The sequence below is a fragment of the Geotrypetes seraphini genome, chromosome 7, assembly GCF_902459505.1.
Source record: "Geotrypetes seraphini chromosome 7, aGeoSer1.1, whole genome shotgun sequence".
Classification (NCBI taxonomy): Eukaryota; Metazoa; Chordata; class Amphibia; order Gymnophiona; family Dermophiidae; genus Geotrypetes; species Geotrypetes seraphini.
In genome coordinates this window covers 108697198-108722741 of record NC_047090.1, presented here as the reverse complement: position 1 = coordinate 108722741, position 25544 = coordinate 108697198, and the positions used below count along the sequence as shown (strand labels likewise).

Sequence of the window (25544 nt, the reverse complement as noted above, 5' to 3'; positions counted from 1 at the left end):
CTCCATGGTTCAGGAATCCGAAGTTCATCTCCCTGCACCATCCGTGCAGCCAGTTGTTTGTCCTCTGGATACGATCCTCCCTGGCTCTCCCCTTGCCTCTCACTGGGAGGATCGAGGAGAAGACCACCTGTGCTTCCATCCTCCTCAACTTCTCACCCAGGGATCCAAAGTCTACAGATATGTTCTCTGTGGTGTTCCTGGCAGTGTCGTTCGTTCCAACGTGGATGAGAAGCATGGGGAAGTGGTCATGTGGCTTGATAAGTCTGTCTAGGCAGGCGGTTACATCTCGGATCCTGGTTCCTGACAGACAGCAAACCTCTCTTGATTGCATATCTGGTCTGCAAATTGGTCCCTCGGTGCCCCTCAGCAGGGAATCCCCAATGAATACCACTCTGCGCTTCTTTGGGGGGAGCTGATCTGTTGTATCCGGAACCGGAATCGTCTGGTGAACAACTTCCTATACCTCATTGGCAGGTTCCTCCTGTAACAGCTGGAATCTGTTCCTTAAGGTGATTAGTGGGGTCGATGTTAAACTGCCCTGTGAACGAGAGAAAGAGACAGAAGAAGAGGAAGGTCTTCTACGTTTGCCGGTGGAGGAAGTTACCAGCTGCCAGGAGTCAGCGTCTCCAGCCTGTTCTTGTACCCCAATTGTTGGTTTTAGGGTTGCAGGTTCGGACAGTTTGGGCGTCCTGAGGATGGTCTTGTCTGGCTCCTGCTCGGTGACCTGGGACAACTCCTGGATGACTCCATCGATGAAGGCCTCGTCCTCTCGGATGCTTCTCAAGCGCTTTACCTCCTCTCTCAGGCTCCTCAGCTCCTGCAAGATGTCTCCGTCTAGCTGATCCATCTCTTCTGTCTGTGTGGAGATTGTAGTCATCTGCTTGGGGATGGCCTCGGTCTATACAGAGACCACTGTCCTCCGTCCTGGCTCTCCTTCCGTCTGTACGTGGACCGTGGCCATCTCCTGGATCCCTTCGGTGAATGGGCTGCCGGTCTTGATTGTAGCCCTGTTGCTTCTTGTTCTTCCTGCCATTTTCAAATTTTTATTTATTTTTTTGTTTAGATCAGGGGTGCCCACACTTTTTGGGCTTGCGAGCTACTTTTAAAATGACCAAGTCAAAATGATCTACCAACAATAAAATTTAAAGAAAACACAACGCACACTGTACACATAGAAAATGTTAATTATCATTCCTATTCCAGGGTTTTTCAAAGAGGTCAAAGCAGATGACTCTATGCACTATCACCTCAGTAACAACCATACAAAAATAGACAAATATACCCCCCTCCCTTTTTACTTAACCACGATAGCAGTTTTTAGAGCGCAGGGAGCTGCGCTGAATGCCCAGCGCTGCTCTCGACGCTCATAGGCTCCCTGCGCTAAAAAACTATTGCGGTTTAGTAAAAGGGGACTTTAGTGTAAAATATAGACAGCAGATATAAATTCAGACACATTTTGATCACTAAATTTAAAATAAAATCATTTTTCCTACCTTGTCTGGTGATTTCATGAGTCTCTGGTTGCACTTTCTTCTTCTGACTGTGCATCCAATCTTTCTTCCCTTCTTTTAGCCTGTATGCTTCCTCTCCTCCAGACCTCATTCCTTCCCCCAACTTTTCCTTCCTCTTCCCTGCCCTTTCTTTCTCTCTGCCTCCCTTTCTTTTTTTTCTGTTTCTTTTCTTTTCTTCTGTCTCCCTGCCTGCCCTTTTTCTTTCTTTCTCCCTGCCCTGCCCCAAACCGCCACCAATAACAGGCCCGAAAGCCGCCGCCGCCCCAAGCTGTCCCTGCTTCGGCCGACCAGCATTCCTCTCCCCGACGTCAATTCTGCCGTCGGGAAGAGGAAGGCTGACTGGCCCAAGATCGCGATCGACCTATTGGGGGAAATGCTGCCAGGTCCTGCCTTCGCGGAAACAGAAAGTAGGCAGGACCCGGCAGCAAGAAGAGCAAATGCTTCACTAACCTGTCTCCCGCCTTAGCCCATAACGAACGCTTGCTTCAGGGCTCTCAACATGTGCGTGCCGGCTTCCCTTCTTCCCCCCCCCCTCCGGACATAACTTCCGGTTTCTGAGGGAAGAGAAGGGAAGCCGGCATGCACACGTTAGAGCCACGGAGCATAAGTTCGCTACGGGCTGAAATCTCCAAGCCAGTTTTTGTTGTTTTTTTTTAATGTTCAGCAGCGGCGGCAGCAGCAGATGATAGCTGGGCGGACCGCCCAGCTAAAAGGCCCTAGAGAGAACACTGGAGAGGAAGGCTGATCGGCCCGGGATGGGCTCTGCGATCGACTCGCGTTGCCTTCCTGAGCTACTGGTCGATCGTGATCGACGTGTTGGGCACCCCTGGTTTAGATATTTGTTAGTTAGTTATGTCTGCCTGATCGTTAGTGAGCTAGAAAAGACTGCCTGTTAGATAGTATGAAAGTCTGCCTGTCAGAGTTTGAAAGTTGGAAGGATAGAGGTAGTTAGTTAGTTAATTGTTAGTTTAGTCGGCTTGTTTGTTAGTTGGCTAGAAAGGGCTGCCTGTTAAATAGTTTGAAGGATAGAGTTGTAAGGTCTGGCTGTTGCTTAGTTAGAGAGGTCTGCCTGCTTGTTGGCTAGATATAAAGGTCTGCCTGGATAGAAAGTTTAAAAGATAGTCTAAAGGTTAAATAGCTAGTTGTATGTGCCTGGTGGTTGTACTCCGCCTATGTGTTAAAACCTTACCTTGGCGGTTATCCTGAGCGTTTCCTTGAGGCCCTTCAAAGGCGCTCTCGCTAAGGCGAGCGCCTTTGCCACTCGTCCCCTTTTATGGGGGGAGTTTGGCTGGTGATGTCGGGGGTGGGCGTTGTTAGCTCTTGCCTCTTCCCCTGCTAGCACCGCCTTCTCTGCTCCTCTCTCAGCTCCTTCCTGCTAGCACACTCTCTGCTCCCTGCTCCGCTCACTGTTCTGCCATGTGCTCAGGACTAGGCACAGCTCCTACAGTCTCCCTTCGGCTTACCTTCCCTAGGTCGTTTAGAAATACGTCCAGAACCTGTTTTTATTATTGGCACTTGGACGTTTTTGAGAAATGTTCGTCCAAGTGCCAACTTAGGATGGTTTTTGGACGTTTTTTCTTGATTATGATCTCCATATTGTCATCATCTGATTTAGCCCAACATTTTTTCTATGCAAGGTAACACAGTTACCGATAGGTCTACAGCAGTCAGGTTTTAGGATCGTAAAACCCAATGCAAAATAGCCAAGCAAATGTTAGTGAATCAATTGCTTGGCTATTTTGAATGGGGTTTTACAAACTTGCATGGACGGATCAGAAAATGGGCGACTGAGATGAAAAACAAGTGGTGGGCCATTTTGTGATATGGGTCGGTTAGCAGTGATTGTTTAGCTACGGTTTAGCAACGATTGCTGACTTTAGTGAATTAAATATATTCATAATAAACATGGAGATAAGTACAGTATAATCTCGTTATAACGGACTTGCTTATAATGGAACCTTGCCTATAGTGGACGAGGACCGCTGGTCCCGGCCGTGCACCTTTATAAACATACAGAAAATCATCGCATATAGTGGACTCGCATATAATGGACTTTCGGATGTAACGGACAACCAATTTGGTCCCCAGAGCCGCTTTTAGCTGTAGTTTTGTTTGGCTATAATGGACATGCAGGCTCCGCCTACAAGGCGCGTGTCGTGCCTGTGATATAGTATCAAAATTCAGCCCAGAAGAAAATGAGTACAGCAAAACCTTGAATTGCAAGTAACTTGGTTTGCAAGTGTTTTGTAAGACAAGCAAAACATTGTATTAAATTTTAACTTTATATACAAGCAATGTCTTGCAATACAAGTACTTACAGTATACACATGTCACAACTGAGCCGATGGTTCTTCTCTCTCTGACGCTGCGGGAGTGTAGTGACTGTTCTAAATGAGCGAGGTCTTGCAATAAAAGTATGTATAGTATTTTATATTAAAGTTTTTGGGTTGTGGAATAAATCGTCTGTTTCCCTTATTTCCTATGAGGAAATTTGCTTTGATATACGAGTGCTTTGGATTGCAAGCATGCTTCTGGAACAAATTATGCTCGCAAACCAAGGTTTTACTGTATTTTTCTTTCCAGTACAGTACGACATAATGCTTTAGAACATCTTTTAGTGTTCTGGTTTTGCAATCATTTTGTGCCATACCAATGTTTTGCTGAGTATTGTTATTGATGTTGTTGATATGCTTGTGCAGTGACTGTTGTTCATCGATTGTATGTTGTTTCAAGTTGACCTAAATAAAGTTTTAAAAAATGCAACTCTGGATATAACGGACTCTGGATATAATGGATTGTTTTTCCAGGTCCCTTGAAATCCATTATAATGAGATTATACTGTATACTCATGATAACTGTACAAGTGACAGCGAGCAGTAAATACGGTGCACTAACTGCAGTGGCGTAGCAAGGGAGAGAGGCACACGGGGTGGTGGTGCCCCCATCCACTCCTTCCCCACCCGTCCTGCCACGCACGCTCCTTCCCTTCCCTGTACCTCTAATATTTTTTGCTCGTGCCAGCATCAGCTTTTCCTCTGAGATCACTTTCTAGGCCGGGAACGTTAAGGAGGTAAAGAGGAAGGGAACGGGACACGCGTACACAGTAGTGGTGGTGGTGGGGGGGGTCATGGAAGGAGTGGGAGGGCGGTGCCCCCCTAAGACAGCACCCGGCACGGACCATCCCCCCCCACTTACTACGCCACTGAATCTCAACAGTCAGTATCCAAGGTATAGCAAGAGCATATAAGAAGTAGCTGTTCTGGCTTTCAGCTCTCACGAGATTTGTGGGACCAATTCAGGAAGCCGCATAGCGCTGTGCAGCAGCTCATTACAGCTCAGCAGCTGAAGCCAGAACTTGTGGCAGTGACCGACCGGATTAGCAGCGAGGCAGGAGCGCTGAAAGCTCGCTCCTGCCTGCTACACCTCTGGACCACCAGGGATTCCAGTGGCAGAGGAGGTACGATGGACATGGCAGGGAGGGGGGAAGGGGGCTGTGTCCAGTTTCTGTCAGGGAGAGTCTGGGTGCAGAGCCTGACAGCGGAGGGAGGGAAGGGGGCTGGGTCCAGTACCTGGCAGGAAGGGGGATGGATGCAGAGCCTGACAGGGGATGGAGGGAAGGGGGCTGGGTGCAGATCCTGGCAGGGCACTTGAATATTAAGCCACCTGATTTATATTTGAATCAACCATTTTTCCTCCTTTTTTGGGTGGAAAAAACAGGGGTGATGACTTATATTCGGATCGACTTATATTTGAGTATATACGATATATCCTTGAATATGTTGTGGTTATGAAATGGATCTTAGAAAGCTTATCTCATTGTTGTTAATTAGTTCGCAAGCTAATTGAGTTAGTCAGAAGTCTTTTTTGCTTTAATTAGCAGTGAAAGCAGCTTATAGTTTATATTTTTTTGTTGACATTAAGGTGGTAGTGTACTGAACTGTTTAACATGATGGAAAAATATGAGGTGTTGTAGCATACACTCTGTTAACTCATTCTGCAATCTCAAATACAGAATTTAAGTGTTTTATAAGTCCTATTTTCTTAAGCCTTGCTCGTATCATTCATTCAAATGGGGCGAAGCTCCCTTGCTCCTGACCTTTGCAGCTGACCTCTGTAAATGGCTAGTTGTACAAGGTCCCTAACACCCCCACCAGGAGAACCAGGGATACAGGTATGTCTGGGGGGCCTACTTAAACTTCAGAGAGCTTGGGAGTGGGGCTCATTTCAAGAAGGATTTTGAGACTCATGAGATGTAAAATATAGTTTATGTTGGTCCTGGCCAGTATTCAGCAGGGACACTCGTAGGCTCCAGTGGCCATCCCCACCAAACATAGCCCCAAATATTCAGGTGCATTGTCCAGGTGTCTGGACAGTGCACCTCACTGAATATTGGGGACAAGTCTAGTCAATGACAGTAAGCATTTAAAATAGGGGTGTCCAACCCTAGCCCTCAAGGGACACAACCTAATGGCATTGTACGTAGAGATCTCATGCATATTCATGGTGGAAATTCTGAAAACATGACTGGTATGCGGCCCTTGAAGACCAAGGCTGGACACCCCCGGTTAAAATATCCCTTACTGCAGCCTGCTGAATATTGGCTAAAATATTTATAACCTACATTATCTAAAAATAGAAGTAAATCATCCACATAAGAACCTTAAAGGACCTAGTCCGCTAGAGATACAGGACCCAACACGGCCCGCATCTCACTTCCGGTTCACCACACAATTGTTTCCCACGTACTCACCTTTATAGGACCCTCAGGGACCCCTGAAGAAGACTTTTTGTCGAAACGCGGGCCGTGTTGGGTCCTGTATCCCTAGTGGACTAGGTCCTTTAAGGCTCTTATGTGGATGATTTACTTTTATGTGGATGGAATTATTTTATGTGGATGATTTTAGTGTACCTTTGGAACTTTGATAATTTCAAATAAAGTCCATTTGGGAACATCGTCACTCCATAGAGTTTTTTTGGTTTTCTCATTAAAACAACCAAACACTTAAATAAATACATACAGTATGTGCCCATCAAGGGGGTATTTCTATAATGGCCATCCTCCATTAAGATGCCCCAAGGCTGCCTAGTTTCCATTTTAGAATAATGGCATAATCCGGTATTGACTGCCTAGCATGGAGATACTCACATTTTTACCAGCCATTGAGCTGGAGAAATCTAGGGATGTGCACAGGCCAAAAATTTGTATTCCCCCCCCCCCCAAAAAAAAAAAAATAAATTTTTTTTTTGCCAGTTTCCTGTGTGTTTTGTTAAAGATCCATTTCACACATTTGGCTTAATTGAAATGTTTAAAGTGCACCTTATAGCTGCAGGAATCGCTAGTGTCTGCTTACTGCAGCAAAAAAATGGCATATTATAGGATGCACTGAGGTGTTCCATAGCAGTGGCATAGTAAGGGTAACCAGCACCTGGGGCAGTGGCACCCTTCCCTTTCCCCGTACCTTTTTAACTTTTCCGGCATGAGCAGCATGCCCGCATCAGTGTTGGCTCGCCCTTTGACATCACTCCTAGGCGTGGGTCCCCGAAGTGATGTCAGAGAGCGCTGATACCGACGCGGGCAGCAGCCTGGCACCAGGGAAGTAAAAAAAGTTATGGGGGAAGGCAAGTCGTGCCAAGGAGAGGAGCAGGGGGGCAGAGAGGAGGAGGGGTGCCATGCCCTTAGATCGCGCCCAGAGTAGACCGCCCCTCCCCCTTATTGTACCACTGTCCCACAGTAATTTTTGGATGTCCATGCTCTACCCATGTATTTTTTGGTGTAGGGGTGTGTCTGGGGGGCAGAGAGTGGGCTTGTTCTGCACTAATGATACATTGGTAGGTACGTTGCTGAGCCCTACAAATTAGCGCGTGCTTAGAATGTAAGTCCTTAGGCCCATATTCTATAAATGGTGCTTTAATTTAGGCGCCAAACCGACACCTAATTTATGTGGAAAACACCGTTTAAAAATGAGTAATTGTGGGTTTAAAAAAAAAAAAAAAGTAGGTGCCTACTTGTGCCTAATAAAAAGGTGCCTATATCACGGCTATGGAGGCGCTTTATGACACCTAATGTCACTTTAGGCATGGCTAATGCCAGAAGTAGCATTAGACGTCATAAAGCGCCTCTGTAGCCATGATTCACGTGAAAGGTAGATGCTGGAAATGTAGTCCTCGAAAACCCTAGCCTACATTTCCGGCTTCTACCTTTCATGAAGCCGAGATTCTATAAATGACACCGTTGCACGATTGGCACCACCGATGGCACTGCTTATAGAATCCGGGCCTTACTGCCTGCATAATAGGTGGTTGTAGGGGCTCACATTCTAAAGGCCATGTACTAATGGCAAACTTGGTGTATGGCTATTAATTTCAAAAAAATAGAAAATTTGTCCATTTTACCCCACTGGAAAACAGTGGTCTTAGTGCACAGGAAAGACCTGTGTAAAGGTGCACTAAGGCCACTTTTTACCAGTCTTTGGTAAAAGAGCCCCTTAGTTTGCAGTAAAATTTTTTAAGGAGCACAGTGACCCAAATGTGCACTAATGAGTGCAAATCCCAAGAAGATTGTGAAGAGTCTGCTTTAAGATATTTGAAAGAGGCAGAACAGTAAATGAACGGTGGACAAGCATATTTGGCTTGCTACCTTTACATTTCAGTTTAGAAAATTCCTTGGCTATGCTTAATGTGCTTCCTGTGCCCAGTTCCAGAGGTTGCTGGTACCAGAGCAACCTCGTATGTCTTAAAAAGGGTAACAAGCCTCATATATATCACAATTCCTCTCATAATACGATCCATTCCTCAGAGATTGATTGGTACAAAGTCCTCATCATGTGCTCATTATTAGTCTATTCAGGCTCCCAATGAGGCCTTTTCCAAACTCAGAATAGAGGATAAGATATTGCTCCAATTTTCCTAAATAGCCATTGGCTATGGCTTTCCAGCCTTTAAATAAGTGAATCAACCCAGTGTTCTGAGTAAGGCTGCTCCCAGGCAGTCGAGGGAATTGCAGAGTAGCTGTACAAAGAAAAATGAAAAGTAATAAAAGATCTGTACAATTTTTAACAGAGAAAGGCTGTGCCGTTTTCTTCTTTTTCTTTTTTTTTGTATGGATTATGTTTGCTGCCTAGAGATTTCAACTATGAATATAAATGAGAGCAGTTTAGAAAATGTATATAGGAAATCGTATCCCACAATCCCCATTTACTAATGAGGTACCACATGCCAATAACCAAAATTAATATTGGGTAACTACAAAACTTCTGCATTAACTGTAGGGGGACACTGCCAACATTGTTGGGTAGACTACCTGAAAAGGTCGCTGATGCTTGTTAAATGTGTGGCCAATAATGCACAATGCAGTTAGCTACACCTCCTTGAAGTGGCGCTAACTGCTATGCATTATTCTATATTAACAGCAAGCAGTAACAACCTGTTCATTAATTTTAAGACAAAGGCCTAGATTCACTAACCTGGCCGAGTCACTCCACTCCGTGTCTGATCCGACGCAGGCCGACTGATTCCCAATGGTCATGTATTCAAATGGGGGCGATCGGAGGAATGCCCTCCACCGACCTCACAGATCGCTCTCCAGCGATCCAGACGCATGCACAGACCATCTACTTTACCTGTAGATGGTCTGCGCATGTGTTTGATGTCCGTGTTTGTTTTTTAACTTTTTACTCGCGAGCCCATGGTTTTAACCCATGAGTTGGGGCAGGAGAATCGGAGCAGAGATCAGGGCAGGAGAGTTGGGGCAGAGCTCGGTGCAGAGAGCAGGGCTGGAAGATCGAGGTAGGAGAGTTGGGGCAGAGAGCAGGACTGAAAGATCGGGGCAGGAGATTCAGAGCAGAGATTGGGGCAGGAGAGTCGGCAGGGACGTGTGCGACTGGTCCCCAGCAGTCGCTTCTTCTGTTGATCGGCCAGCTCAGTCGGTGCCCCAGATTTGTTTAGTGAATTGCGTCCCTGCCTACTTTGCATGCCATTTCTCTCATTTGCATGCACGGATCGGAATCGGATCGGTACACAGGTTAGTGAATTGGGTCAGAGGGAAATCGGGTCGCAAAGAGCTCGCAAACCGATCAGTACACGATCGGTTTGCTTAGTGAATCTAGCCCAAAGTTCTTACTCATTTTCCACTTTTCCCCATTCCAAAATGGTGTTTTCTGCATTAGGGACAAAATTCTATAGATGGTGCTGAGAAATCAGCGCTGAAGAAAAATGAGCACTAAGGGTCATATTCAACAAAGGCCGATGAAAGTTAGGCGGCGGTAGCCACCCTACTGGCGCCTAATTGGTTTAATTGGATTTAAGTAGCGCAATAATTGGCCACATCATTAAAAACCAATTAAGGGCTCCTTTTACAAAGGTGTGCTAGCGTTTTTAACGCACGTAGTGGATTAGCGCGTGCTATAGCTTGCGCTAGCTGAAAATCTACCGCCAGCTCAAAAGGAGGCGGTATCGGCTAGCGCACACAGCAATGTAGCACGCGCTATTCCGTGCGTTAAGGCCTTAGCGCGCCTTTGTAAAAGAAGCCCTAAGGGAAGAAGCATCCAAGCATCCTGCATGGAAGCTTGAACTCGAAGCTCCGTGATGGCCTATTAGTAATTTTGGCTATTTGGGAGTCTGGAATGTTCCTGCTTTTGCCATTTTCTGCAAAGCTATCTGCTGCTGTTGTGGGTGTCCGGAGATTTCTTCTGAGCCGATTTTGAACATTCATGAGTCTGAATTTGCTTTTGTGTTTGGACAGCACTCGCGGCCTTCTCCTGTAATTATGGCGTCGGAGAGCGTGACGCCACAAGAAGACACAATGGCTACTTCTACAGAAGCACGGGAAGGGCAGATTTTGGAGCCTTTAGCTGAACTTCGGTTATGGATGCAAGAAATTTGCACTGATCTGGGGGCTATTCGATCAGAGTTGGCATTGTTAGCATCGAATCTTGGATCAGAGATTAAAGATTTGGGGAATCGAGTGGAGGAAGTGGAAACACATATGGAAGAACAACATGGAGCGGTGGCTACTTTATGTGATACGGTGAAAGATCTACATGCTTCCCTGGCGACACTAGCTGAAAAGTTGGAAGATTTAGAGAATAGAAGCAGAAGATCGAATTTGCGTTTTTGAGGTATTCCGGAAACCCGGAATATAAGAATGCGGAGGCAGTAGTGAAAAAGCTGGTTGGTCAGCTTTTAGCTGATAATGGTGTACCCATGGAGCCTGATTTGATTAAATTTGATCCTGGGTAATACTCGATCTAATTTATCTAAGGATATCATTGCTTGTTTTTCGGATTACAAGTTAAAAGAAGCAGTTTTGGCTGATGTGTGCAGCCTAGAGTCTTTTATCTGGGATACTTATTCTATGGAAGTTTATCAAGACTTGGCTGTAGCTACTTTAAAGCGGAGATATGAGTTGCAATACATTACGGGCTCATAAAATCAAGTACAAGTGGAAATACCCTTTTGCATTATCATTTTATTATCAAGGCAAACTTTATTCTATTGAAACTGTGCAGAAACTCAGCTTATCTTGGAAGATGTGGAGGGACTCAGGCCACCGGATGTTTCAGTACCTGTTCCTACCCTGAAGCCGAGACCTAAGTGGCAGCGGGTGGAAGGTGGTAAAAAGCGTCTGTCACGCCAAAAATCGGATTGGCAGACTCCAACTGTGTTATGTTTCTCTGGTTACCCTTGAGTTATAGTTTGCCACTGTTGGTTTTAGTGGAGCTTATTGGCACCTAATCTGTTAATATGGCTGTAACGTTTGAAATATAAGTGTGCAGGATTCCAGATGTAGGGCTTGAATGTTTCTAAGGCCTAGTATTCTGACATCACTTTCTCTATTTGGCATGGCAGGGAAGTATCTGTTTTGGTCTTCTTTTTTCCTATGCCTCTGGTTTAGAGGGTGGATATGGGGGTGGGTGGAAGTTTTCTTTTTTTGCATTCAGTGTCATTTTTGTTTATGGCATTGATGTTATCCTCTTTGGTGACCTCAAGTGTTCTTTTTTTGCATTCAGTGTCATTTTTGTTTATGGCATTGATGTTATCCTCTTTGGTGACCTCAAGTGTTCTTTTTTTGCATTCAGTGTCATTTTTGTTTATGGCATTGATGTTATCCTCTTTGGTGACCTCAAGTGTACTTTTTTTGACATATGGTTGTATGTTGGATTATGTAGACATCAAAGTACACTGTGGATGCCCTGGTTTAGCTTTTCTTTTGTCCAGATGATTTAATGGCTACTGTATGAATATCTTTTAATGTGCGAGGCCTTAATTCTCCACAAAAAAGGCGATCTTTATTTAGAGAAATGTTACGCTTGAAGATTGAAGTATGTTTTATACAGGAGACCCACCTACTCCCGTCTGGAGAATCCCTTCTTTCTCATAATAAGTATAAGAGAATATATTTAGCTTCTTGCTCATTAGCTCGAAAGAAGGTACATGGGGTGGGAATAATTTTAGCCGATTCTTTAAATTGGCAAATCTCCAAGATAGTGAAAGATAGGGAGGGTAGATATATTTTATTAGTTATTCAACAGCGATCTTTGGTCTGTACTTTATTGAATATTTATGCTCCAAATAGTGCCCAGTCAGATTTTTTTGATAAAATATCAGAACTTCTATTAAAGCATTTTCAGGGTCTTGTGTTAATAGGCGGTGATTTTAATTTAACCATGGATCCATTGCTGGATAATTCTATGAGTTCTGCCCTGTATGCTCAAGCGGAGAGAAAAACTTTATCTGCTTTTTGTGCATAATGGAGATTGGTGGATGTTTGAAGGGATCTTCACCCTAAGATGAGAGATTATACCTATTATTCCTCTGTACATCGTACATATTCTCGTCTAGATATGTGGCTGGTTGCAGTGGAATTGTTTGGGGAGGTGCAGTCAGCTGATATTGGTTTGCAAACTTGGTCTGACCATTCCCCAATGATGGTTTTTTGTCCTAGGGAGCCTAGAGTTGGAAATAGATATTGGAGATTTTTTGATGTATTTATTAATCCTTGTAAATGACCCGAATAATGTGGAATTTATAAGTCAACAAATTTTACAGTATCTTGAATTCAATAACACTCCTTATATTTGTTCTTTTGTTTTGTGGGAGGGTTTAAAAGTTGTTTTATGTGGTGCCCTAATATCCTTATAGACTCATGTTCGTAAGGAAAAATCTTTTCAAGAGGGGCAACTTAGAGATCAGTTGGCTGTTTTACAGTGGGACATAAAACAGGGACTTCAGACCCTTACTTCAGATCAAGTTTTGCATGATGTTCAGCTCCACTTATCTGCTTTGGAGTTGGGTGATAGTCAACATCAGCTTAATCTTACCCAACAGCAGTTTATTGATTTTAGTAATCAATCTAGCAGACTGTTAGCCCATCAATTGCGTAAGCAGGGATTACGTAATTATATATCTAAGATAGTCGCGGACAGGGACTCTGAACTTGTTTTTTTTTTTTTTCAGGATTTATACCATGCCTCTGTGAACCCTTTTCTATCTGAAGCCCACCTACCACAGCTTACGGAAGCTGAAATGATGGTTTTAGAACAACCTATTTTAGTGTTTGAGGTTTTGTTAGTTCTTAAAAATCTACCTGTGGGGAAATCGCCTGGGCTTGACAGGTATACTAATAAATTTTATAAAATGTTTGGTGCTCTGTTAGTGCCCCTTTTGACCGAGGTTTATAATGATATAGTTGATACTACAGTTATGCCATATTCTTGGTGCTTGGCTGGGGTATCTTTGATTTTAAAACCAGGTAAAGATCCCCACTGTTGTTCGTCCTGTCATCCTATATCATTATTGGGGACGGATTACAAAATTTTTACTAAGCTTTTGGCTAATCACCTTCAAACTGTACTCCCCCGTTTAATTAATCAGGATCAGTCTGGTTTTATTCTAGGACGACAAACGCAAAAGAATATTAGATGTATATTGCATATTTTACATGAGATCAGTCTTTCTGCAGATCCGGCTTTTTTGTTAGCAGTAGAAGCAGAGAAAGCTTTTGATTGTGTGGGGTGGGCATTTCTTTTTGCAGTTCTTGAACAGATCAAATTCTCTGCTAGATATATTGACTGGGTTCGCTCTTTGTATAATCAACCTTTGGCTTGTTTGTTGGTTAATAGCAGCTCTTTCAGGGAACTAGACAGGGTTGTGCATTATCCCCTTTATTATTTGCTTTATCTATAGGACCCTTGACTCAGAGAGTTCGGTCTCACTCTGGTATTGTAGGAATAGAATGTAGGGGTATTCAACATAAAATCATGCTTTTTGCAGATGATGTGTTACTTACCTTGACACGACCTTTAGAGTCTTTGCATCAGCTTTCCTCTTTGCTTCAAGCGTATGGGGAGGTCTCTGGATACAGGGTTAATATGCTTAAGTCTGAGATCTTATATCACCGCCTATAGTTACACAGTTGCAACAGATTTATCCTTTTTCTTGGGCTGAGGAGGCCATTAGATATTGGGGGGTTAATGTTCCTAGGACTATAGACCAATTGTATCATTGTAATTTTCAAGGTTGTCTTGAAAATCTTTTTTCTTTATTGGATGAATGGAATGCGCTTTCGCATTCATGGCTGGGAAGAATTGCTGCGGTAAAGATGGGAGTGTTTCCCAAGCTATTGCATCTGTTTTTATCTCTGCCCCTAGCTTCGCCATGTTCTTTTTATTCAAGCTGCCAATTGCAAGGGCTTTCATTATATTTGGAGGAAGAAGTCCCCGCGGGTCAAGCGCCAGATATTGTGACAATCTAAACATCAGGGGGATATGGGGGTCCCAAATTTTGAGTTTTATTGTCAAGCAGCTCACTTACAGATCTTGATGGCCTGGATACATAGGTTACCTAAACTCTGGGTATGTATGGAGCAATGTTTATCTTCATCTGTCCCGCTGTGGACAATTCCATAGAAACATAGAAACAGACGGCAGATAAGGGCCACGGCCCATCAAGTCTGCCCACCCCAATAACCCTCCCCTACCTTTCCCTGTAGGGGAAAGAGATCCCATGTGACGATCCCATTTTGTCTTAAAATCAGGCACGCTGCTGGCCTCAATTACCTGTAGCGGTAGATTATTCCAGCGATCAACCACCCTTTCAGTGAAGAAGTATTTCCTTGTGTCACCGTGTAGTTTCCCACCCCTGATTTTCCACGGATGCCCTCTTGTTGCCGTGGGGCCCTTGAAAAAGAAGATATCTCACGGGCCGTATTGAGGTGGAAGAGGATATTTGAACATCTCGATCATGTCTCCCCAGGACTACCTTTTCTACATCATTTGACTTTGATATCTCAGGTGCCTCTGCTTTTACGCTATCCCCTGCGGTCTTGGTATAGAATTCATAAACAATGGTTTCTGGAACGCCAATATTTTAGTTTAACAGCTATACTGTACACTCCAGGTCTGCAGACAGTCAACTCGTGGCCTGTTTTAATGCGGTGGGCTAAATCTTACCTTGGGTTAGTTGTGGGATGGTCAGCAGTTCTTGTCATGGGATATTTTACAGGAGGAGTTTGGGTTACTTAATTCAGAATCCTTTTATTACACCCAACTTTGTACTTTGTTATATAAAAAGGCTAGAGAGGAGTTATTGCTTCCTCTTACTTGCTTAGAGCAAGTTTTTCAAAGGCCGCCTCAGACAGGTTCTATTTCTTTAGTGTATCAAACATTTTTAGGGCGGACTAATCCCATTCAATATTACACTGCTCGCTGGGAACATTTTGTAGGGGAAAATTTGACCTTGGAGGCTTGGAAGCATTGTTTTCAGGCATTATTAAAATTTGTCGCTATCCAGTCATCTTAATGACTCCCCTTCAATTGCATAAGATTTATGGTACGAGCTCTTTGTGCTGGAGAGATTGTGCAATGGTTGCTGATTTTTTTTATCACATTTGGTGGTCTTGTCCCATTATACACCGGTTTTGGACACACCTTTTATATATTTTTCAATTGATAACGGGAGAATTGTATCCCCCGGATCCTAAATATTGTCTTTTGCATCTGAAACCTTATATATCTAAGGGCCTGTTTTACAAAGTTGCGCTAGCGGCTGCTGCGCGGTAACGGCCCCGAAGCCCATAGAGATTTAAAGGGCTTTAGGGCTGTTGCCGCGCAGCAGCCGCTAGCGCGCCTTTGTAAAAGAAGCCCTAAGGGAAGAAGCATCTTGCATCCAAGCATCCTGCATGGGAGCTTGAACTCGAAGCTCCGTGATGGCCTATTAGTAATTTTGGCTATTTGGGAGTCTGGAATGTTCCTGCTTTTGCCATTTTCTGCAAAGCTATCTGCTGCTGTTGTGGGTGTCCGGAGATTTCTTCTGAGCCGATTTTGAACATTCATGAGTCTGAATTTGCTTTTGTGTTTGGACAGCCCTCGCGGCCTTCTCCTGTAATTATGGCGTCGGAGAGCGTGACGCCACAAGAAGACACAATGGCTACTTCTACAGAAGCACGGGAAGGGCAGATTTTGGAGCCTTTAGCTGAACTTCGGTTATGGATGCAAGAAATTTGCACTGATCTGGGGGCTATTCGATCAGAGTTGGCATTGTTAGCATCGAATCTTGGATCAGAGATTAAAGATTTGGGGAATCGAGTGGAGGAAGTGGAAACACATATGGAAGAACAACATGGAGCGGTGGCTACTTTATGTGATACGGTGAAAGATCTACATGCTTCCCTGGCGACACTAGCTGAAAAGTTGGAAGATTTAGAGAATAGAAGCAGAAGATCGAATTTGCGTTTTTGAGGTATTCCGGAAACCCGGAATATAAGAATGCGGAGGCAGTAGTGAAAAAGCTGGTTGGTCAGCTTTTAGCTGATAATGGTGTACCCATGGAGACTGATTGATTAAATTTGATCCTGGGTAATACTCGATCTAATTTATCTAAGGATATCATTGCTTGTTTTTCGGATTACAAGTTAAAAGAAGCAGTTTTGGCTGATGTGTGCAGCCTAGAGTCTTATCTGGGATACTTATTCTATGGAAGTTTATCAAGACTTGGCTGTAGCTACTTTAAAGCGGAGATATGAGTTGCAATACATTACGGGCTCATAAAATCAAGTACAAGTGGAAATACCCTTTTGCATTATCATTTTATTATCAAGGCAAACTTTATTCTATTGAAACTGTGCAGAAACTCAGCTTATCTTGGAAGATGTGGAGGGACTCAGGCCACCGGATGTTTCAGTACCTGTTCCTACCCTGAAGCCGAGACCTAAGTGGCAGCGGGTGGAAGGTGGTAAAAAGCGTCTGTCACGCCAAAAATCGGATTGGCAGACTCCAACTGTGTGATGTTTCTCTGGTTACCCTTGAGTTATAGTTTGCCACTGTTGGTTTTAGTGGAGCTTATTGGCACCTAATCTGTTAATATGGCTGTAACGTTTGAAATATAAGTGTGCAGGATTCCAGATGTAGGGCTTGAATGTTTCTAAGGCCCAGTATTCTGACATCACTTTCTCTATTTGGCATGGCAGGGAAGTATCTGTTTTGGTCTTCTTTTTTCCTATGCCTCTGGTTTAGAGGGTGGATATGGGGGTGGGTGGAAGTTTTCTTTTTTTGCATTCAGTGTCATTTTTGTTTATGGCATTGATGTTATCCTCTTTGGTGACCTCAACTGTACTTTTTTTGACATATGGTTGTATGTTGGATTATGTAGACATCAAAGTACACTGTGGATGCCCTGGTTTAGCTTTTCTTTTGTCCAGATGATTTAATGGCTACTGTATGAATGTCTTTTAATGTGCGAGGCCTTAATTCTCCACAAAAAAGACGATCTTTATTTAGAGAAATGTTACGCTTGAAGATTGAAGTATGTTTTATACAGGAGACCCACCTACTCCCGTCTGGAGAATCCCTTCTTTCTCATAATAAGTATAAGAGAATATATTTAGCTTCTTGCTCATTAGCTCGAAAGAAGGTACATGGTGTGGGAATAATTTTAGCCGATTCTTTAAATTGGCAAATCTCCAAGATAGTGAAAGATAGGGAGGGTAGATATATTTTATTAGTTATTCAACAGCGATCTTTGGTCTGTACTTTATTGAATATTTATGCTCTAAATAGTGCCCAGTCAGATTTTTTTGATAAAATATCAGAACTTCTATTAAAGCATTCTCAGGGTCTTGTGTTAATAGGCGGTGATTTTAATTTAACCATGGATCCATTGCTGGATAATTCTATGAGTTCTGCCCTGTATGCTCAAGCGGAGAGAAAAACTTTATCTGCTTTTTGTGCATAATGGAGATTGGTGGATGTTTGAAGGGATCTTCACCCTAAGATGAGAGATTATACCTATTATTCCTCTGTACATCGTATATATTCTCGTCTAGATATTTGGCTGGTTGCAGTGGAATTGTTTGGGGAGGTGTAGTCAGCTGATATTGGTTTGCAAACTTGGTCTGACCATTCCCCAATGATGGTTTTTTGTCCTAGGGAGCCTAGAGTTGGAAATAGATATTGGAGATTTTTTGATGTATTTATTAATCCTTGTAAATGACCCGAATAATGTGGAATTTATAAGTCAACAAATTTTACAGTATCTTGAATTCAATAACACTCCTTATATTTGTTCTTTTGTTTTGTGGGAGGGTTTAAAAGTTGTTTTATGTGGTGCCCTAATATCCTTACAGACTCATGTTCGTAAGGAAAAATCTTTTCAAGAGGGGCAACTTAGAGATCAGTTGGCTGTTTTACAGTGGGACATAAAACAGGGACTTCAGACCCTTACTTCAGATCAAGTTTTGCATGATGTTCAGCTCCACTTATTTGCTTTGGAGTTGGGTGATAGTCAACATCAGCTTAATCTTACCCAACTGCAGTTTATTGATTTTAGTAATCAATCTAGCAGACTGTTAGCCCATCAATTGCGTAAGCAGGGATTACGTAATTATATATCTAAGATAGTCGCGGACAGGGACTCTGAATTTGTTTTGTTTTTTTCAGGATTTATACCATGCCTCTGTGAACCCTTCAGGGGATGCCATTTCAGCTTTTCTATCTGAAGCCCACCTACCACAGCTTACGGAAGCTGAAATGATGGTTTTAGAACAACCTATTTTAGTGTTTGAGATTTTGTTAGTTCTTAAAAATCTACCAGTGGGGAAATCGCCTGGGCTTGACAGGTATACTAATAAATTTTATAAAATGTTTGGTGCTCTGTTAGTGCCCCTTTTGACCGAGGTTTATAATGATATAGTTGATACTACAGTTATGCCACATTCTTGGCGCTTGGCTGGGGTATCTTTGATTTTAAAACCAGGTAAAGATCCCCACTGTTGTTCGTCCTGTCATCCTATATCATTATTGGGGACGGATTACAAAATTTTTACTAAGCTTTTGGCTAATCGCCTTCAAACTGTACTCCCCCGTTTAATTAATCAGGATCAGTCTGGTTTTATTCTAGGACGACAAACGCAAAAGAATATTAGATGTATATTGCATATTTTACATGAGATCAGTCTTTCTGCAGATCCGGCTTTTTTGTTAGCAGTAGACGCAGAGAAAGCTTTTGATTGTGTGGGGTGGGCATTTCTTTTTGTAGTTCTTGAACAGATCAAATTCTCTGCTAGATATATTGACTGGGTTCGCTCTTTGTATAATCGACCTTTGGCATGTTTGTTGGTTAATAGCAGCTCTTTCAGGGAACTAGACAGGGTTGTGCATTATCCCCTTTATTATTTGCTTTATCTATAGGACCCTTGACTCAGAGAGTTCGGTCTCACTCTGGTATTGTAGGAATAGAATGTAGGGGTATTCAACATAAAATCATGCTTTTTGCAGATGATGTGTTACTTACCTTGACATGACCTTTGGAGTCTTTGCATCAGCTTTCCTCTTTGCTTCAAGCGTATGGGGAGGTCTCTGGATACAGGGTTAATATGCTTAAGTCTGAGATCTTATATCACCGCCTATAGTTACACAGTTGCAACAGATTTATCCTTTTTCTTGGGCTGAGGAGGCCATTAGATATTGGGGGGGTTAATGTTCCTAGGACTATAGACCAATTGTATCATTGTAATTTTCAAGGTTGTCTTGAAAATCTTTGTTCTTTATTGGATGAATGGAATGCGCTTTCGCATTCATGGCTGGGAAGAATTGCTGCGGTAAAGATGGGAGTGTTTCCCAAGCTATTGCATCTGTTTTTATCTCTGCCCCTAGCTTCGCCATGTTCTTTTTTTCAAGCTGCCAATTGCAAGGGCTTTCATTATATTTGGAGGAAGAAGTCCCCGCGGGTCAAGCGCCAGATATTGTGACAATCTAAACATCAGGGGGATATGGGGGTCCCAAATTTTGAGTTTTATTGTCAAGCAGCTCACTTACAGATCTTGATGGCCTGGATACATAGGTTACCTAAACTCTGGGTATGTATGGAGCAATGTTTATCTTCATCTGTCCCGCTGTGGACAATTCCATAGAAACATAGAAACAGACGGCAGATAAGGGCCACGGCCCATCAAGTCTGCCCACCCCAATAACCCTCCCCTACCTTTCCCTGTAGGGGAAAGAGATCCCATGTGACGATCCCATTTTGTCTTAAAATCAGGCACGCTGCTGGCCTCAATTACCTGTAGCAGTAGATTATTCCAGCGATCAACCACCCTTTCGGTGAAGAAGTATTTCCTTGTGTCACCGTGTAGTTTCCCACCCCTGATTTTCCACGGATGCCCTCTTGTTGCCGTGGGGCCCTTGAAAAAGAAGATATCTCACGGGCCGTATTGAGGTGGAAGAGGATATTTGAACATCTCGATCATGTCTCCCCAGGACTACCTTTTCTACATCTTTTGACTTTGATATCTCAGGTGCCTCCGCTTTTACGCTATCCCCTGCGGTCTTGGTATAGAATTCATAAACAATGGTTTCTGGAACGCCAATATTTTAGTTTAACAGCTATACTGTACACTCCAGGTCTGCAGACAGTCAACTCGTGGCCTGTTTTAATGCGGTGGGCTAAATCTTACCTTGGGTTAGTTGTGGGATGGTCAGCAGTTCTTGTCATGGGATATTTTACAGGAGGAGTTTGGGTTACTTAATTCAGAATCCTTTTATTACACCCAACTTTGTACTTTGTTATATAAAAAGGCTAGAGAGGAGTTATTGCTTCCTCTTACTTGCTTAGAGCAATTTTTCCAAAGGCCGCCTCAGACAGGTTCTATTTCTTTAGTGTATCAAACATTTTTAGGGCGGACTAATCCCATTCAATATTACACTGCTCGCTGGGAACATTTTGTAGGGGAAAATTTGACCTTGGAGGCTTGGAAGCATTGTTTTCAGGCATTATTAAAATTTGTCGCTATCCAGTCATCTTAATGACTCCCCTTCAATTGCATAAGATTTATGGTACGAGCTCTTTGTGCTGGAGAGATTGTGCAATGGTTGCTGATTTTTTTATCACATTTGGTGGTCTTGTCCCATTATACACCGGTTTTGGACACACCTTTTATATATTTTTCAATTGATAACGGGAGAATTATATCCCCCGGATCCTAAATATTGTCTTTTGCATCTGAAACCTTATATATCTAAGGGCCTGTTTTACAAAGTCGCGCTAGCGGCTGCTGCGCGGTAACGGCCCCGAAGCCCATAGAGATTTAAAGGGCTTTAGGGCTGTTGCCGCGCAGCAGCCGCTAGCGCGCCTTTGTAAAAGAAGCCCTAAGGGAAGAAGCATCCTGCATCCAAGCATCCTGCATGGGAGCTTGAACTCGAAGCTCCGTGATGGCCTATTAGTAATTTTGGCTATTTGGGAGTCTGGAATGTTCCTGCTTTTGCCATTTTCTGCAAAGCTATCTGCTGCTGTTGTGGGTGTCCGGAGATTTCTTCTGAGCCGATTTTGAACATTCATGAGTCTGAATTTGCTTTTGTGTTTGGACAGCCCTCGCGGCCTTCTCCTGTAATTATGGCGTCGGAGAGCGTGACGCCACAAGAAGACACAATGGCTACTTCTACAGAAGCACGGGAAGGGCAGATTTTGGAGCCTTTAGCTGAACTTCGGTTATGGATGCAAGAAATTTGCACTGATCTGGGGGCTATTCGATCAGAGTTGGCATTGTTAGCATCGAATCTCGGATCAGAGATTAAAGATTTGGGGAATCGAGTGGAGGAAGTGGAAACGCATATGGAAGAACAACATGGAGCGGTGGCTACTTTATGTGATACGGTGAAAGATCTACATGCTTCCCTGGCGACACTAGCTGAAAAGTTGGAAGATTTAGAGAATAGAAGCAGAAGATCGAATTTGCGTTTTTGAGGTATTCCGGAAACCCGGAATATAAGAATGCGGAGGCAGTAGTGAAAAAGCTGGTTGGTCAACTTTTAGCTGATAATGGTGTACCCATGGAGCCTGATTTGATTAAATTTGATCCTGGGTAATACTCGATCTAATTTATCTAAGGATATCATTGCTTGTTTTTCGGATTACAAGTTAAAAGAAGCAGTTTTGGCTGATGTGTGCAGCCTAGAGTCTTTTATCTGGGATACTTATTCTATGGAAGTTTATCAAGACTTGGCTGTAGCTACTTTAAAGCGGAGATATGAGTTGCAATACATTACGGGCTCATAAAATCAAGTACAAGTGGAAATACCCTTTTGCATTATCATTTTATTATCAAGGCAAACTTTATTCTATTGAAACTGTGCAGAAACTCAGCTTATCTTGGAAGATGTGGAGGGACTCAGGCCACCGGATGTTTCAGTACCTGTTCCTACCCTGAAGCCGAGACCTAAGTGGCAGCGGGTGGAAGGTGGTAAAAAGTGTCTGTCGCGCCAAAAATCGGATTGGCAGACTCCAACTGTGTGATGTTTCTCTGGTTACCCTTGAGTTATAGTTTGCCACTGTTGGTTTTAGTGGAGCTTATTGGCACCTAATCTGTTAATATGGCTGTAACGTTTGAAATATAAGTGTGCAGGATTCCAGATGTAGGGCTTGAATGTTTCTAAGGCCCAGTATTCTGACATCACTTTCTCTATTTGGCATGGCAGGGAAGTATCTGTTTTGGTCTTCTTTTTTCCTATGCCTCTGGTTTAGAGGGTGGATATGGGGGTGGGTGGAAGTTTTCTTTTTTTGTATTCAGTGTCATTTTTGTTTATGGCATTGATGTTATCCTCTTTGGTGACCTCAACTGTACTTTTTTTGACATATGGTTGTATGTTGGATTATGTAGACATTAAAGTACACTGTGGATGCCCTGGTTTAGCTTTTCTTTTGTCCAGATGATTTATTGGCTACTGTATGAATGTCTTTTAATGTGCGAGGCCTTAATTCTCCACAAAAAAGGCGATCTTTATTTAGAGAAATGTTACGCTTGAAGATTGAAGTATGTTTTATACAGGAGACCCACCTACTCCCGTCTGGAGAATCCCTTCTTTCTCATAATAAGTATAAGAGAATATATTTAGCTTCTTGCTCATTAGCTCGAAAGAAGGTACATGGGGTGGGAATAATTTTAGCCGATTCTTTAAATTGGCAAATCTCCAAGATAGTGAAAGATAGGGAGGGTAGATATATTTTATTAGTTATTCAACAGCGATCTTTGGTCTGTACTTTATTGAATATTTATGCTCTAAATAGTGCCCAGTCAGATTTTTTTGATAAAATATCAGAACTTCTATTAAAGCATTCTCAGGGTCTTGTGTTAATAGGCGGTGATTTTAATTTAACCATGGATCCATTGCTGGATAATTCTATGAGTTCTGCCCTGTATGCTCAAGCGGAGAGAAAAACTTTATCTGCTTTTTGTGCATAATGGAGATTGGTGGATGTTTGAAGGGATCTTCACCCTAAGATGAGAGATTATACCTATTATTCCTCTGTACATCGTATATATTCTCGTCTAGATATTTGGCTGGTTGCAGTGGAATTGTTTGGGGAGGTGTAGTCAGCTGATATTGGTTTGCAAACTTGGTCTGACCATTCCCCAATGATGGTTTTTTGTCCTAGGGAGCCTAGAGTTGGAAATAGATATTGGAGATTTTTTGATGTATTTATTAATCCTTGTAAATGACCCGAATAATGTGGAATTTATAAGTCAACAAATTTTACAGTATCTTGAATTCAATAACACTCCTTATATTTGTTCTTTTGTTTTGTGGGAGGGTTTAAAAGTTGTTTTATGTGGTGCCCTAATATCCTTACAGACTCATGTTCGTAAGGAAAAATCTTTTCAAGAGGGGCAACTTAGAGATCAGTTGGCTGTTTTACAGTGGGACATAAAACAGGGACTTCAGACCCTTACTTCAGATCAAGTTTTGCATGATGTTCAGCTCCACTTATTTGCTTTGGAGTTGGGTGATAGTCAACATCAGCTTAATCTTACCCAACTGCAGTTTATTGATTTTAGTAATCAATCTAGCAGACTGTTAGCCCATCAATTGCGTAAGCAGGGATTACGTAATTATATATCTAAGATAGTCGCGGACAGGGACTCTGAATTTGTTTTGTTTTTTTCAGGATTTATATCATGCCTCTGTGAACCCTTCAGGGGATGCCATTTCAGCTTTTCTATCTGAAGCCCACCTACCACAGCTTACGGAAGCTGAAATGATGGTTTTAGAACAACCTATTTTAGTGTTTGAGATTTTGTTAGTTCTTAAAAATCTACCAGTGGGGAAATCGCCTGGGCTTGACAGGTATACTAATAAATTTTATAAAATGTTTGGTGCTCTGTTAGTGCCCCTTTTGACCGAGGTTTATAATGATATAGTTGATACTACAGTTATGCCACATTCTTGGCGCTTGGCTGGGGTATCTTTGATTTTAAAACCAGGTAAAGATCCCCACTGTTGTTCGTCCTGTCATCCTATATCATTATTGGGGACGGATTACAAAATTTTTACTAAGCTTTTGGCTAATCGCCTTCAAACTGTACTCCCCCGTTTAATTAATCAGGATCAGTCTGGTTTTATTCTAGGACGACAAACGCAAAAGAATATTAGATGTATATTGCATATTTTACATGAGATCAGTCTTTCTGCAGATCCGGCTTTTTTGTTAGCAGTAGACGCAGAGAAAGCTTTTGATTGTGTGGGGTGGGCATTTCTTTTTGTAGTTCTTGAACAGATCAAATTCTCTGCTAGATATATTGACTGGGTTCGCTCTTTGTATAATCGACCTTTGGCTTGTTTGTTGGTTAATAGCAGCTCTTTCAGGGAACTAGACAGGGTTGTGCATTATCCCCTTTATTATTTGCTTTATCTATAGGACCCTTGACTCAGAGAGTTCGGTCTCACTCTGGTATTGTAGGAATAGAATGTAGGGGTATTCAACATAAAATCATGCTTTTTGCAGATGATGTGTTACTTACCTTGACATGACCTTTGGAGTCTTTGCATCAGCTTTCCTCTTTGCTTCAAGCGTATGGGGAGGTCTCTGGATACAGGGTTAATATGCTTAAGTCTGAGATCTTATATCACCGCCTATAGTTACACAGTTGCAACAGATTTATCCTTTTTCTTGGGCTGAGGAGGCCATTAGATATTGGGGGGTTAATGTTCCTAGGACTATAGACCAATTGTATCATTGTAATTTTCAAGGTTGTCTTGAAAATCTTTTTTCTTTATTGGATGAATGGAATGCGCTTTCGCATTCATGGCTGGGAAGAATTGCTGCGGTAAAGATGGGAGTGTTTCCCAAGCTATTGCATCTGTTTTTATCTCTGCCCCTAGCTTCGCCATGTTCTTTTTTTTCAAGCTGCCAATTGCAAGGGCTTTCATTATATTTGGAGGAAGAAGTCCCCGCGGGTCAAGCGCCAGATATTGTGACAATCTAAACATCAGGGGGATATGGGGGTCCCAAATTTTGAGTTTTATTGTCAAGCAGCTCACTTACAGATCTTGATGGCCTGGATACATAGGTTACCTAAACTCTGGGTATGTATGGAGCAATGTTTATCTTCATCTGTCCCGCTGTGGACAATTCCATAGAAAGATAGAAACAGACGGCAGATAAGGGCCACGGCCCATCAAGTCTGCCCACCCCAATAACCCTCCCCTACCTTTCCCTGTAGGGGAAAGAGATCCCATGTGATGATCCCATTTTGACTTAAAATCAGGC

The 25544-nt window shown here is 42.8% G+C and overlaps 1 protein-coding gene across 11 annotated transcripts in view; it reads left to right on the top strand.

The window, feature by feature from the left end:
- SLC8A3 (solute carrier family 8 member A3) overlaps positions 1–25544 on the top strand; it is a 502626-nt gene that overhangs the window by 18414 nt on the left and 458668 nt on the right. The gene's annotated exons all lie outside the window — the stretch shown is intronic.